The 10,666-nt window shown below is 46.0% G+C and overlaps 1 non-coding gene across 1 annotated transcript; it reads right to left on the bottom strand.

The window, feature by feature from the left end:
• Nucleotides 1-6,444: 6,444 nt before the first annotated feature.
• Nucleotides 6,445-6,515, bottom strand: trnag-gcc (transfer RNA glycine (anticodon GCC)). Its single transcript has one exon. It is a non-coding gene; the product is annotated as a tRNA-Gly (tRNA).
• Nucleotides 6,516-10,666: the final 4,151 nt, after the last annotated feature.

The following is a 10,666-nucleotide window of genomic DNA, read 5'->3' as shown; positions in this document are numbered from 1 at the left end:
TCGGGTCTGGCAGATGGAATACAATGTTAACAAATGTGAGGTTATCCATTTTGGTAGGAATTACAGCAAAATGGATTATTATTTAAATGCTAAAATATGAAAACATGCTGCTGTGCAGAGAGACCTGGGTGTGCTAGTGCATGAGTCGCACAAAGTTGATTTACAGGTGCAACAGGTGCTTAAGAAGGCAAATGGAATTTTGTCCTTCATTGCTAGAGGGGTGGAGTTTAAGACTAGGGAGGTTATGCTGCAATTGTATAAGGTGTTAGTGAGGCCACACCTGCAGTATTGTGTTCAGTTTTGGTCTCCTTACCTGAGAAAGGACGTACTGGCACTGGAGGATGTGCAGAGGAGATTCACTAGTTTAATCCCAGAGCTGAAGGGGTTGGATTACGAGGAGAGGTTAAGTAGACTGGGACTGTACTCGTTGGAATTTAGAAGGATGAGGGGGGATCTTAGAGAAACATATAAAATTATGAAGGGAATAGATAGGATAGATGCGGGCAGATTGTTTCCACTGGCGGGTGAAAGCAGAACTAGGGGGCATAGCCTCAAAATAAGGTCAAGTAGATATGGGACTGAGCTTAGGAGGAACTTCCTCACCCAAAGGGTTGTGAATCTATGGAATTCCTTGCCCAGTGAAGCAGTTGAGGCTCCTTCATTAAATGTTTTTGAGAAAAGATAGATAGTTTTTTGAAGAATAAAGGGATTAAGGGTTATGGTGCTCGGGCCGGAAAGTGGAGCTGAGTCCACAAAAGATCAGCCATGATCTCATTGAATGGCGGAGCAGGCTCGAGGGGCCAGATGGTCTACTCCTGCTCCTAGTTCTTATATTCTTATGTCATCTCTGGTTTGCTGCCAGTGCCATGTGCTAGCGAGGTCTTTGGCCCAAACTTATCAATACAACTGATGCAGTTGGTGGGCAGGTGTGGGATTTTGGGTGGCAGGAGGTAAATGTTTGTGTGTCATTTGTTTGGCGTTGCAATATAAAATGACAAGAAGCAAAGCAGAGATCTAAGGCGAATTCCCCTGTTCCATTACACTGCCCCCTTCTTCATTTCCGGAGGGTGGAGGAAGGGGTTAAAATCCCCCCCTTTATTTTTGTATGCGTTTCCTGCACTCATGTTGTTAAATCTTTATCACAGTCCTGTGTCAAATTTTCACCATTATACTCTAATACCGTCCACACTTACAATGTTTTTTTCTATGTAAACCTGTCACAATAATCAACTGCAAAACCTTGGCCACAGAGGGGCCGTGGACCGATCTTGAACAGTTTCTTCCAGTTTGGCCACATTGATTTCTGTACAGGTACATTTTAAATTATTTTATCAGATTATTTAGATCGTTTTTGGAGTTCATTTTGAAATGTTTTGTATTTTTTTCTCCATTTATGGATCCATTTTCACCTCTTTCGCTGCCAAAATTACAGTAAAAGAGTTGGAGATACTCTGGAAAAATGTATCATTATTACCTTACTGACTCTCAAACACCTGACTCTTAACGGAAAAGCGTGCTGATGGATTATTGCTGGTGTCCCTCCAGTAAAGCTGCCCGAGGGACAGCAGAACCCGATTTCTTAGGTTGTTAGTCTTTTCCTTCATCCACCCTCGCTCGTCAACTCCTTGTCCATCCCCATCTATTGACCATTAACCTCTTCTCCCTCACATCCACACCTCACCCTCTCTCTAACCTCCTGCTCACACCCTACCTTTACTGTGGCCTATTCATCCATTCACTCGATTCTGTCCCCGGCCCTCTCATCTCTCTGGTTCTTACCCGCTCTCTGCTTTTCCGTCTTTGTTTTGTTAATGATTAGCTCATCGCTTATACGTGTGAGACAGAGGGATCGACAAGGAGGATGAAAGCGAAAAATGACAGACAGTCAGATTGTTTCCTCTCTCATGGTAATTGGATTTTATAGAAAGAAAGTTGAACATTGAAATCAAAAAGTGGGTAATGACAGTGAGGTAAATTTTACTCTCATCTATATCAAATCATCTGCCATTATATATCTGAAATTAAAAGCCTAAAGATGACCACAAAACCATAGTCGATTGTCGTAAAAACCTCTGGTTCAATATTGTCCTTTTAGGGAAGGAAATCTGTCATCCTTTCCCAGTCAGGCCTTCATGTGGTTACAGATCCACACCAATGTGGTTGACTCCTAACTGCCCTCTGGCCTAGCAAGTCACTCAGATCAAGGGTAATTAGAGATAGAAGAAGAATCATAGAATCATAGAAGTTTACAGCATGGAAACAGGCCCTTCGGCCCAACCAGCCCATGCCGCCCAGTTTTTTTACCATTAAGCTAGTCCCAGTTGCCCGCACTTGGCCCATAACCCTCTATACCCATCTTACCCATGTAACCATCTAAATGCTTTTTGAAAGACACAATTGTACCCGCTTCTACTACTACCTCTGGCAGCCCATTCCAGACACTCACTACCCTCTGAGTGAAGAAATTGCCCCTCTGGGCCCTTCTGAATCTCTCCCCTCTCACCTTAAACCTATGCCCTCTAGTTTTAGACTCCCCTACCTTTGGAAAAAGATGTTGACTATCTACCTTATCTATGCCCCTCATTATTTTATAGACCTCTATAAGATCACCCCTAAGCCTCCTACGCTCCAGGGAAAAAAGTCCCAGTCTATCCAGCCTCTCCTTATAACTCAAACCATCAAGTCCCGGCAACATCCTAGTAAATCTTTTCTGCACTCTTTCTAGTTTAATAATATCCTTTATATAATAGGGTGACCAGAACTGCACACAGTATTCCAAGTGTGGCCGTACCAATGTCTTGTACAACTTCAACAAGACGTCCCAACTCCTATATTCAATGTTCTGACCAATGAAACCAAGCATGCCGAATGCCTTCTTCACCACCCTGTCCACCTGCGACTCCACCTTCAAGGAGCTATGAACCTGTACTCCTAGATCTCTTTGTTCTATAACTCTCCCCAACGCCATACCATTAACTGAGTAGGTCCTGGCCTGATTCGATCTGCCAAAATGCATCACCTCACATTTATCTAAATTAAACTCCATCTGCCATTCGTCGGCCCACTGGCCTAATTGATCAAGATCCCGTTGCAATCCTAGATAACCTTCTTCACTATCCACTGTGCCACCAATCTTGGTGTCATCTGCAAACTTACTAACCATGCCTCCTAAATTCTCATCCAAATCATTAATATAAATCACAAATAACAGTGGACCCAGCACCGATCCCTGAGGCACACCACTGGTCACAGGCCTCCAGTTTGAAAAACAACCCTCTACAACCACCCTCTGCCTTCTGTCGTCCAGCCAATTTTGAATCCAATTGGCAACCTCACCCTGGATCCCGTGAGCTTTAACCTTCTGCAACAACCTACCATGCGGTACCTTGTCAAAGGCTTTGCTAAAGTCCATGTAGACAACGTCTACTGCACTACCCTCATCTACCTTCTTGGTCACTCCCTCAAAAAACTCAATCAAATTTGTGAGACATGATTTTCCACGCACAAAGCCATGCTGACTGCCCCGAATCAGTCCTTGCCTCTCTAAATGATGGACAACAAACGCTGGCCCAGCCAGTGACATCCACGTCTCATAAATGAGCAAAAGAAAGATCCACACCAATGTGGTTGACTCTAAGCTGCCCTCTGAAGTAGCCCAGCAAGCCATTTAATTCAAGGACAGATAAGGATGAACAATAAATGCTGGGATGGGGCCATCAATGCTAAGAAAGAATGACATTGCAAATAATGTCAGCACAGGGGGCAGCACGGTAGCATAGTGGTTAGCACAGTTGCTTCACAGCTCCAGGGTCCCAGGTTCGATTCCCGGCTGGGTCACTGTCTGTGCGGAGCTCTGCACCTTCTCCCCGTGTCTGCGTGAGTTTCCTCCGGGTGCTCCGGTTTCCTCCCACTGTCCAAAGATGTGCGGGTTAGGTGGATTGGCCCTTGCTGGATTGCCCTTAGTGTCCAAAAAATGTTAAGTAGGGGTTACTTAACATAGCCTCTCCCTGTTCCTCACCTCGCTAGCTAGTGCCACGTGCTAGCGAGGTGAGGAACAGGGAGAGAGTGCAGTTAAACACGTGGCTACAGGGATGGTGTAGGAGAGAGGGTTTCAGCTACTTGAATAATTGGAGCACATTCTGGGGAAGGTGGAGCCTGTATAAACAGGATGGGTTACACATGAACCAGAGGGGCACCAATGTCCTGGGAGGGAAATTTGCTACTGCTCTTCGGGGGGGTTTAAACTAATTTGTCAGGGAAATGGGAAACTAATTTGTAGTCCAGGAGATAGCGTTGCTGGAGTTCAGGAAGTTGAGGGTAGTGCAGTACTGAGGAAGGTACCAAGGTCACAAGAGTGGACCTGCAGACATGAAGGTGGTTTGAAGTGTGTCTATTTCAATGCGAGGATCATCAGGAATAAGGTTGGTGAGCTTGAAGCATGGATTAGTACCTGGGACTACAATGTTGTGGCCATTACGGAGACATGGATAGAACAGGGGCAGGAATGGTTGTTGGAGGTTCCGGGGTTTAGATGTTTCTGTAAGATTAGGGAAGGTGGTAAAAGAGGTGGTGGAGTAGCATTGTTAATCAAGGATAGTATAATGGCTGCAGAAAGGCAGTTTGAGGGGGATCTGTCTACTGAGGTAGTGTGGGCTGAAGTTGGAAATAGGAAAGGAGTGGTCACTTTGTTAGGAGTTTTCTATAGGCCCCCAAACAGTGACAGAGACGTGGAGGATAGATTGCAATGCAGATTTTAGATAGGTGCGGTAGTCACAGGGTAGTTGTTATGGGTGATTTTAACTTTCCAAATATTGATTGGAACAACTATAATTCGAATAGATTGGATGGGGTGTTTTTATCCAGTGTGTGCAGGAGGGTTTCCTCACACAATATGTGGATAGACCGACAAGAGGCGGGGCCACATTGGATTTGGTACTGGGTAATGAACCGGGCGAAGTGTTAGATTTGGTTGTGGGAGAGCACTTTGAAGATAGTGACCACAATGCGGTGACTTTCACGATAGCAATGGAGAGGGATAGGAACATACAAAGAACAAACAAAGAACAAAGAAATGTACAGCACAGGAACAGGCCCTTCGGCCCTCCAAGCCCGTGCCGACCATGCTGCCCGACTAAACTACAATCTTCTACAGTTCCTGAGTCCGTATCCCTCTATTCCCATCCTATTCATGTATTTGTCAAGATGCCCCTTAAATGTCACTATCGTCCCTGCTTCCACCACCTCCTCCGGTAGCGAGTTCCAGGCACCCACTAACCTCTGCGTAAAAAACTTGCCTCGTACATCTACTCTAAACCTTGCCCCTCTCACCTTAAACCTATGCCCCCTAGTAATTGACCCCTCTACCCTTGGGAAAAGCCTCTGACTATCCACTCTGTCTATGCCCCTCATAATTTTGTATACCTCTATCAGGTCTCCCCTCAACCTCCTTCGTTCCAGTGAGAACAAACCGAGTTTATTCATCCGCTCCTCATAGCTAATGCCCTCCATACCAGGCAACATTCTGGTAAATCTCTTCTGCACCCTCTCTAAAGCCTCCACATCCTTCTGGTAGTGTGGCGACCAGAATTGAACACTATACTCCAAGTGTGGCCTAACTAAGGTTCTATACAGCTGCAACATGACTTGCCAATTCTTATACTCAATGCCCTGGCCAATGAAGACAAGCATGCCGTATGCCTTCTTGACTACCTTCTCCACCTGTGTTGCCCCTTTCAATGACCTGTGTACCTGTACTCCTAGATCTCTTTGACTTTCAATACTCTTGAGGGTTCTACCATTCACTGTATATTCCCTGCCTGCATTAGACCTTCCAAAATGCATTACCTCACATTTGTCCGGATTAAACTCCATCTGCCATCTCTCTGCCCAAGTCTCCAAACAATCTAAATCCTGCTGTATCCTCCGACAGTCCTCATCGCTATCCGCAATTCCACCAACCTTTGTGTCGTCTGCAAACTTACTAATCAGACCAATTACATTTTCCTCCAAATCATTTATATATACTACAAAGAGCAAAGGTCCCAGCACTGATCCCTGTGGAACACCACTGGTCACAGCCCTCCAATTAGAAAAGCATCCTTTCATTGCTACTCTCTGCCTTCTATGACCTAGCCAGTTCTGTATCCACCTTGCCAGCTCACCCCTGATCCCGTGTGACTTCACCTTTAGTACTAGTCTACCATGAGGGAACTTGTCAAAGGCCTTACTGAAGTCCATGTAGACAACATCCACTGCCCTACTTGCATCAATCATCTTTGTGACCTCCTCGAAAAACTCTATCAAGTTAGTGAGACACGACCTCCCCTTCACAAAACCATGCTGCCTCTCACTAATACGTCCATTTGCTTCCAAATGGGAGTAGATCCTGTCTCGAAGAATTCTCTCCAGTAGTTTCCCTACCATTGAAGTAAGGAAGAGCTGCAATGCATTGGCCGGGAATCAAACCCGGGCCTCCCGCGTGGCAGGCGAGAATTCTACCACTGAACCACCAATGCAAACCACGCAGGATAAGGTTTATAACTGGGGGAAGGGTAATTACGATGTGGTTAGGCAAGAATTGGGGAGCATAAGATGGGACCAGGAACTGTCAGGGATAGGCACAATTGAGATGTGGATCTTGTTCAAGGAGCAAATACTGTGTGTCCTTGATATGTATGTCCCTGTCAGGCAGGGAGGAAATAGGCAAGTGAGGGAACCATGGTTTACAAACGAGGTTGAATGTCTGTCAAGAGGAAGAAGGGGCCTCATGTCAGGATGAGAAAACAGAGTTCAGTTAGGGCACTTGAGGGATACAGGATATCTAGGAAGGAGCTAAAGAAAGGGCTCAGGAGAGCTCGGAGGGGGGCATGAGAAGTCCTTGGCGGGTAGGATCATGGAAAACCCCAAGGCTTTTTACACTTATGTGAGGAATTAAAGAATGACCAAGGTGAATTTAGGGCCGGTCAAGGACAGTAGAAGGAACGTGTGCATGGAGTCTGAAGATAATGGAGAGGCCCTAAATGAATACTTTTCTTCAGTGTTCACAAAGCGGGGCCATGTTGTTGAGGAGGATAGTGCGATTCAGGCTGGTAGGCTGGAGGAGGTAGATATTTGGAAGGAAGATGTGTTAGAAATTTTGAGAAGCCTGGGGATAGATAAGTCCCCTGGACCTGATGGGATATATCCGAGGATTCTTTGGGTGGTGAGGGATGAGATTGCAGAGCCTTTGGCTTTGATCTTTATGTTCTCACTGTCTACAGGAATAGTGCCAGAAGACTGGAGAGAGGTGAATGTTGTCCCCTTGTTCAAGAAAGGGAATAGGCATAACCCTGGGAATTGTAGGCCGGTTAGTCTCACTTCGGTCATAGGAAAATTATTGGAAAGGGTCCTGAGGGATAGGATTTATGATCATTTGGAAAGATACAGCTTAATACAGGATAGTCAGCACAGATTTGTGAGGGGTAAGTCTTGCCTCACAAATTTGATTGTCTCCTTTGAGGAGGTAACTAAGTACATAGATAAAGGTAGAGCAGTTGATGTATACATGGATTTTAGTAAGGCGTTTGATAAGGTGCCCCATGGTCGGCTCATGCAGAAAGTAAGGAGGCATGGCATAGAGGGAAATTTGGCTGATTGGGTCAGTAACTGGCTATCACATAGAAGACAGAGGGTGGTGGTAGATGGTAAATTTTCATCCTGGAGCCCAGTCACCAGCGGTGTACCACAGGGATCAGTGCTGGGTCCTCTGCTATTTATGATTTTTATCAATGACTTGGATGATGGAGTTGAAAGTTGGGTTAGTAAATTTGTTGATGACACCAAGATTGGTGGAGTAGTGGTTAATGTGGAGGGCTGTTGTAGGCTACAAAGAGACATTGATAGGATGCAGAGCTGGGCTGAAAAGTGGCAGATGGAGTTTAACCCTGATAAGTGTGAGGTGATTCATTTTGGTGGGACAAATTTGAATGCGGATTACAGGGTTAACGGCAGTTTCTGAAGAATGTGGAGGAGCAGAGAGATCTCGGAATTCATGTCCACAGATCTGAAAGTTGCCACCCAAGTGGATAGAGCCGTGAATAAAGCCTATAGTGTGTTAGCATTTATTAACAGGTGGATTGAGTTTAAGAGCCGTGAGGGTATGCTGCAACTGTACAAGACCTTGGTTAGACCACATTTGGAGTATTGCGTGCAGTTCTGGTCACATCATTATAGGAAGGATGTGGAAGCATTGGAAAGGGTGCAAAGAAGATTTACAAGGATGGTGCCTGGATTGGAGGGTAGGTCTTATGAGGAAAGGCTGAGGGAGCTAGGGTTTTTCTCATTGGAGCGAAGGAGGATGAAAGGTGACTGAATTGAGGTGCATAAGATGATGAGAGGGATAGATCGAGTGGACGTTCAGCGACTTTTTCCTCGGGTGGATGTAACTGTTACAAGGGAGCATAACTATAAGGTTCATGGTGGAAGATATAGGAGGGACGTCAGAGGTAGATTCTTTACTCAGAGAGTGGTTGGGGCGTGGAACGCACTCCCAGCTAAGGTAGTGGAGTTGGACACTTTAGGGACTTTTAAGTGGTTATTGGATAGGCATATGGAGTGCACTAGAATGATTGGGAGTAGGTTGATTTGATCTTAGTTTCAGACTAGTACGGCACAACATCGTGGGCCGAAGGGCCTGTACTGTGCTGTACAGTTCTATGTTCTATAGTGCTGGACCAGGGTGTCCATGGTGGCCGCCACCCTTCCTATGGTGACCTCGATGGGCTCACTTGCCGACATCAAACAGAATGTGGCTGGACACCTCCATCCTTCATTTAATCTGGTAACAACTTGACAAACCTATGGACTGTTACCCCTTGATGGCCTTATGAGAGTGTACATTGGGAGTTGTCATGTGAGAGTACCTTTAAGAAATGGGTGTTTATAAGTGGGCACGTGTATAAATATCTGCAGTGAGAGTACCATTAAGAAATGGGTGTTTATTATTGCAGTGATGTCAGAGAGGGGTGGAGCTGGGTTGTCTGTCAGCTTTTTACTTTCGTTTTAGACTGTTTGATGCAGGGTGTGTTTTAGTTTAGTTTTTAGTGTTAGAGCTGAAGCCAGACGAAGCAGGTGTACTGCTGTTCTCTCTGCCATCAAAAGACTATCTCTTGATTATTTGGTGAATTCAGAATCATAAATGTTTTCAGTAGTGACTTTAACCTGATGTGCTTCTGTTAAAGGTTTTGTTTTTTGCAAGTCTTCTGGATGTTAAAAGGACAGCGTAAGCATTACTTAGTGTTGTACACTTTGGGGATTGTATTTGAATTAATGGTTGCTAAGATGTTCACTGTTTGTTTTAAAAAGGTTAACGTGAGTTCATAGAATAAACATTGTTTTGCTTTAAAAAATACTTTTCCATTTCTGCTGTACAACACCTGTAGAGTGAGCCGTGTGCTCCCCATACCACAATCTATTAAAGGTTGTGGGTCAGGTGAACTCCATGATACACTTTGGGGTTCTCTAAACCCTGGCCCATAACAGAGTGAGGAGAAGATTGATTTACTCTAGTGGAATGGATGAGATCATTCATCCTCTTCCTACACTCTTCTGAGGTCCACAGGCACTGACCTCCCTGGTGTCCTCCTCCTGAGCCATGTGGTGAGTTTGTGAATCTGCAGCTTCCATCCTAAGAGAAGAGGACCTCCTGCTGCTCCTGTACAGCCTCGACAAGTTCCTCCAAGGAGCTGTCGCTAAACCTAGGGGCATAGGCTTTGTTTCTTCTGGGAGCCATTACTCAGCACAAGTCCTTGATTTCAGAGAGTAAATGTATGTGTGGGTGCTGTTTAAATATGGCACTGGGGTCTTCAAGCCCATGAGATACCGGTGGGGGCTAAATCCCAGCCCGCCCTGCCTTAAGATTTGGTGAACTCCTCGTTGATGCATAAAAAATGACCTGAAAAGCAGACAATGTGGTGTGAGAATCCACCCCGTCACCCAACAGGAATCACACTGAGTTTCGCTCCTGCCACTGCACTTTGTCTCCAAAAAGGAAAATTGCACCCATAATTATGGAAAAGAGACAAAGATAAAACAGGAGTTAAATTTCTAAATTGGGAAATGGTCAATTTTACTAAGCTGAGGAATGATTCATCAACAATGGACTGGAAACAACGACTCGAAGATCAATCAGTGTCAGAGAAGTAGGGGACGTTCAAAGGGGAGATTCAAGAGGTTCAGAGTAAACATGTTCCCGCAAAGAAAAAGGGCGGATCTCCCAAATGTTGAGTCCCCTGGAGGTTAAGGAGTTTACAGGGTATGGAAAGAGTATGGCCCATAAAATACTCTGGGCGGGATTCTCTCAGCCCAGGGCCGGGCCGGAGAATCCCCCCGAATTGCGCCACTCCGCCCCGATGCCGGGACGTGATTCTCCACAGAGCAGAGAATTGGCGCCATTGGCGCCAGCGTGGTTGGTGCGGCGCCGGTCGGGGGCCGCTCTACTCGCCCCCCACCTGCCGATTCCCGGCCCGGGATGGGCTGAGCGGCCGTCGTAAAAAACCCAAGTCTCGCCCGTGCCGTTCACACCTGCCCTCAGCCGGCGGGACCTCAGCGTGGAAGGGTCCGGGGATGGCCTGTGGGGGGGAAAGGGGGGTCCGACCCCGGGTGGGGGGCGGCCTCCGATGTGGCCTGG

The sequence above is a fragment of the Scyliorhinus torazame genome, chromosome 3, assembly GCF_047496885.1.
Source record: "Scyliorhinus torazame isolate Kashiwa2021f chromosome 3, sScyTor2.1, whole genome shotgun sequence".
Taxonomy (NCBI): Eukaryota; Metazoa; Chordata; class Chondrichthyes; order Carcharhiniformes; family Scyliorhinidae; genus Scyliorhinus; species Scyliorhinus torazame.
The sequence above is the reverse complement of the archived record's forward strand: the minus strand, read 5'-3'. Positions and strand labels throughout refer to the sequence as shown.